Raw genomic sequence first — 5,699 nt, 5'->3', positions numbered from 1 at the left:
TGCGGGCGGTGGCTGCCGGGCGCCGAGGGAAGGGACTGTGTGCCCCCTGCGCAGCTGTCACAGCCACAGAGCCTCGCAAACCTCATCAACCCGCTTTGGAGGAAGTCCTAGGAATGACAACTACCATTTCCCTCCTCACCTTATCGGCTGCTGTTTCACCGACACCCCAGTGTAGACATGAGCTCTCACCCTACAGCGGGGACGGTTACGGACGGGGTACGAGGCGCAGCACTTACACTTGTCAGGAACGGCTGGGCCTTTCGAATAACACACTAGGATCCAAGGGCCCGGGCCTCCAGCCCCTTCCCATGTGGGCGCATGGATTTGCGGTCAGACTTCGTTTCATAGTCTGGCTCCCAGTTCCCACTGGCCACGCTCCAGGGCACGTCTGTGCTCATGGCTTTATGCTGTTTTATTGCTGCTCAATTACGAGGAAAAGGGGAAGCAAGGACGGCCCTGAACCACGGCTATGCGTGTGGGCACTGCATACAGTCAGCACTCCTAGTCACACGCACACGCACGCACACGCACACACGTGTAATCTCAGCCCAGTGCCCGGCGTCACGTGTCACATGACCAACGCAACCTTCCGACACACGCAGCTCACAGGCGCTTGGAGAGCCACCAGCTTCCCGTCTGACCCTTCCCCTGGGCAGGGTTGTGCTCGATGTAAAAAGACCCACGTCCCCCAAACCGACGGCGGGTTGGCGCTCAGCGAAGAGCTGCCTTTGCTGCGCTGTCTGCACGTCTTCAGGAAGCGCTGTGCCCGGCCGCCCTGCCTGGTGGGACTCAGAGGGATTTCCGCTCGGGTGGCTGGAGGTTTGCAGCTCACTCCCCAGACGGGTCGCACGTGGGCAGACCTGACGCATGGAGAGGCGCCCGAGGACCCAGTCGGGGAGGACGGTGACAGCGATTCTCTTGGGCTTCGTGTGCGTGTGTGCGTGTGTGCATATGTGTGCGTCTGTGTGTGTGCATGTGTGTGTGTGTGCGCGCGCGTGTGTGTGTGTGTGTGTGTGTTTCTGTGTGACTGTGGACCTTCTCTGATGATATTAACAAGAGCAGCTGGTGTATGTGGCGGGCCCTATATTTTCGGCAGCACACAGACTGGCCAGTGGTCACACCTGCCTGGGGCTTTAAAAGGACAAAACATGAGCCCAGGCCAGTGTGGTCAGTGGTCAGAGCATCTGCCTTTGGAGGGAGGGTTGCGGGTTCGATTCCCGTCAAGGGCACTTACCTCCTTAGCAGGCTCCTCCCCAGCCCTAGTGGGGGTGCACATGGGAGACAACCAATTGGTGTGTTTCTCACATTGATGGTTCTCTCTCTTCCCCTCTCCCTGGAAATCAATGAAAAAAATACCCTCCTGTGAGGACTAACAAAACAAAAAAAGGGTAAACAATGGAAATGCCTTAAGAATAGACTCTAGGCCGGGCCAGGTGGCTCAGTGGTTGAGCGTTGACCTATGAACCAGGAGGTGACGTTTCGATTCCCAGTCGGAGCACAGGCCCAGGTTGCGGGCTCCATCCCCAGTGATGGGCGTGCAGGAGGCAGCTGATCAGGATTCTCTCTCATCACTGATGTTTCTCTCTCTTCAATCATCTCTGAAATCACTGAAAACATTGTTTGAAAACCAGCACCTACTTCATCGCCTGGTCGAATGGGACCACCTCTGAGGGACATAGAACTGGACGCCTGGGGGCTCCACACGGGGAGGGGCTGGCAGACGGCAGCACGGGACAGACTGCTGGACGTGGGTGCGGCTCACGGGCCAGATGATGCCGCCAATGCCACATGTTTTAAATGACAAACAGCTGCCAGTGTGAGTCCCAAACCACACAGGCCACAGCCGTGCCTCCCCCCGCCCCCCCGGCCAACGTCCCAAGACTTTGGATTTAGATGTAAAGGGGAGGAGCGTCTGCGTTCACACACGGGGCTCCAGGTGCCGCCCAGAGAGCCCGAGACCGCAGCCTGAGAGCCGCACACGTCTCCTCTGGGCGCTGACTGTTCACAGGTCCTGCCTGTGCAGGTGCCAGGACGGAGCCAGGGCTGGGAACACAGCACAGAGCACAGGTGATGTCAGAGGACGGTGCACCTGGAGCCGGTGTCATTTTATTAGCCAATGGCACCCAATAAACTCAGCCAAACAAACACATAAACACAAAATATAAAGAAACACCAGGGACGCTCCCAGTCAGTGGGTGTCAACCAGCCCCACTCCCCAGACGCACACGCATTTGCAAAAGGCCCTCACCTGCGTCTCCACCTCTGGACCCGAGGGCGGCGGAGCTCACTGATTAACGGCCGATTTGGCCTGCGCTGTTTGGCTCAGTGGAGAGACCACCCACCTCCAGACTGGGTTCGATTCCCGGTCAGGGCACAGGCCTGGGTTGCGGGCTGGATCCCCATCAGGGGGCCCGCAGGAGGCAGCTGATCCATGATTCTCTCTCATGGATGCTTCTCTCTCTCTCCCTCTCCCTTCCTCTCTGAAATCAATACAAATATATACATATCTATTTCATCATGTGTTGGGATTGCAGAGCAAACTACAGACACTCCCACAACAGCATGACCAGTTCAGAGAGACACGGGCAAAGCAGTGGGAACTAAAGCTACTTCCCCACCCCAGTGCCTGCACCTCCCCTTCCTCCTCCTCCTCCCCCTCCCCCCTCCCTCCTCTCCTCCCCCTCCTACCCCCTGGGCACGTTGGGAGGTGAGATCACCTATGGGCAGCCTTTGTTCCCAGGCCACCACCGGATGATCCTCATTAAATGTCTCTCCCCTGGGGCGTCCCCCATAAAGGGTCTCCCTGATGATCCTCATTAAATGTCTCTCCCCTGGGGCGTCCCCCATAAAGGGTCTCCCTGAATCGGGTCCTGTGGCTTCTGTCTGCGGGAGACAGGCGTGTCTATCTCCTTTTCTTACCACGAACACACAACGAACAGCACAGAATTTCATTCCTGTGACTCCGCTGGGAGCGCTCCCCGCCCGGTGCCCCGCCTCCGGCTTTGTGTCCCCAAGAAAGAGTGCAGGAGAGGTCAGTGCGGGAGGGGACACGTGTGACACTTTCAACCACAAAGAAGTAAAAGCTCGGGGTGCAGGGGACCCAGGGAGCCGGTGGGGGCCCGGGTTCTGGGCCCGCCTTTCCCGTGGAACGAACTTTCAGGGGAGCCTCAGGGGAACCGACCGTCCCCCACCCGCCTGCAATGAGGACAGGGGTGCTGCTGGGATTCCTTCTGGGAGACAAATTCCTGCGTTTTTAAGGCCGACGGAGCCTTTCCCGTGAAGTTAACCAAACGCAGAAAAGGCAGCGTGTGTGCTGGGCAGTGCGGCTCGGGCACCGCGGCCTGAGGCTGCGTCTGGGTTCACCCCTCTCAGCCGGGCATGAACCCCGTCTGTGCTGCTGGGAAGAGGGGAAGGGCTGTGCTGTATGTGCTCGGGCTGCAGCGCAAACCTGTGTGGGAGGGACGGGAGGATCCCCAGACCCAAAGGGAAAATGAGCAAAACCGGCCGGTGCTGCAGCTTACGGCGCGGAGCACGGGATGCACGGTCACGAGTCCGGACGGATGTGAACAGGTGGTTCATGGGTGAGTAAGAGGGGAAGGCAAGCCGTGCAGGAGATTCCCACCTGATGCCTGGAGCCCCCTCCCTGAGGGTGGGCTGTGCAGGGACCTCCCTGGAGGGGCCGCGGGAGAGCGAGGGCCACCTCTCGGTGAGAAGCCCGAAATCCTGACAGCGGGTCCCAGCCGGACTGAGGCCTCCTCATGCCACAGAGGGCGGGGCGGCTCCCCTGCAGGTGATGGGAGCAGAGGTCTCACCTCTGGGACCGTCTCCCCAGCCACAGCCTCGTGGAACCAGCAGGGGAACAGGAGACATTGCGTAGGAGGGCGGCCGACCCACTGAGCGGTGCGCATGCCCCTCAGAGTCAAGGTCACCGAGTGCGGGAACGCTCGAGGAAGGTCACGGCCGGGAGGAGCCCAGAACCTTAGAGCTGAAGGTCCCGGTGCCCAGGGTGGGGTCTGAGCACAGAGCGAGGAACCAGCAAGAGCGTGCGAATAACTGTGAGCTTCGGTCAATGACAACGTGTGGCTGCCTCAGGAGGTTGGGGCATCGTCACTACACGGGAAGGTGGCGGGTTTGATCCGGTCGGGGCATGTGCGGGAGGCACCTGATCAACGTTTCTCTCTCCCTCTCTCTCTCAAATCAATAAACATCCTCAGCTAAGAATTTAAAAAATAATAAAAATAATTATTAAACAAATATATTTTTATCAATTTAGGTTCCCAGCACCTGCAGGTCTGCACGTGGCCCCGTCTGCGACCTCCCCTCTCCCCTCATCACCGCCCCTCCTCTGGCCCCTGCCCAGGAGCCCTGAGCCCTTTGGCCTCACGTCTGACCCCAGCCCGCCTGCGTGACGCACGTGCTCCATCCCACTCCCTGTGAGACGCTCAGGCTAGTTCCGGCTCGGGCCTCCGGCCACGGCTGAGCTACGGTTTTGTCAGCGAGTCTTCCTTTCACTTCACAATTAACGTTAAGGACTCTCTTCTGTTTGGACTCTTCCATACCCCATGTTTCCACGCTCTGTGTTTCTCTCTACAGCTGCGTGTCCTCTTGTAATTAATACATTTTGGCAATCGCCACTTAATATTTACGGCTCTCACTGCGACGTGCGCGTGGTGAAGGTTGGATGAGCCACCGTGAGAAGAGACGCTTAAGGCTGAGCAGGAGCCGGTTCGGACGGGGCTGTGTGGGCTCTGAGGAGGCTGGACTGTCCCCGGCAGGCGACTGCGAATTGAGACACGGAGGCGAGGGGAGGCCTGCTCGGGGCTGGTTCAGGGTCTTTTTAAAAAAACATTTGTATTGATGTCAGAGAGGAAGAGAGAGGGAGAGAGAGATGGAAACATCAGTGATGAGAGAGAATCATTGACCGGCTGCCTCCTGCATGCTCCACACTGGGGATCGAGCCCACAACCCAGGCCTGTGCCCTGACCGGGAATTGAACTGTGACCTCCTGGTTCATAGGTCGATGGTCAACCCCCCAGCCACACCAGCTGGGCAGGTCACCTGGTTCTTAACTGATGTTCTTTCTAGATACTATAAATTACTAGTGGCCGGCACACAAATTTGTGCACATTGAAAGGAAATTAATTAGAAGAAATACTTTAATATCACTACCTGCCCTTTCTCTATAATAGACGTGTCAACCAAATTCACGACCGACAATGACAGATGGAAACACACGCGTGCGATTGGCGCCAGCGAGAGCTTTATGTGTGTCGTGCATGGGGGAGTCAACTTAGCCTTTTATATAGAGAATATATATATAGTTTATACAGAATAAACTTGCTTATTAGACCTGCTTTCTGATTTGGCTAAACTTTTCCCAGCCCAGTGAAGCACCCCAACTTCCCTTTTAGGTAATTGTCAGCAACACAGCAAGTTATATAAATATCAACACGAAGCAGATTATCATTGTAGATCACGCAGGGAGAACAAAGGGTGTAAAGCAAGTCCTGTTTCTGGGCTGAAGAAACTCCAAGGAGGCTAGTTGCTAGGGAGAGGAAGCTGGGTGTTGCTAGGTGACGTCATTACCCAGCGCCCACAGTGACCACAGTGACCATTCTGGGCTGGGCTGGGCTGTGGGCTGTATTTTGCTCCATGGGTTCTTGGCAGTGTCGGCTGCGATTTGGTGAGCTGTCACTCCA

The sequence above is a fragment of the Myotis davidii genome, unplaced genomic scaffold (assembly GCF_000327345.1).
Source record: "Myotis davidii unplaced genomic scaffold, ASM32734v1 scaffold552, whole genome shotgun sequence".
Lineage (NCBI taxonomy): Eukaryota > Metazoa > Chordata > Mammalia > Chiroptera > Vespertilionidae > Myotis > Myotis davidii.
The sequence above is the reverse complement of the archived record's forward strand: the minus strand, read 5'-3'. Positions refer to the sequence as shown.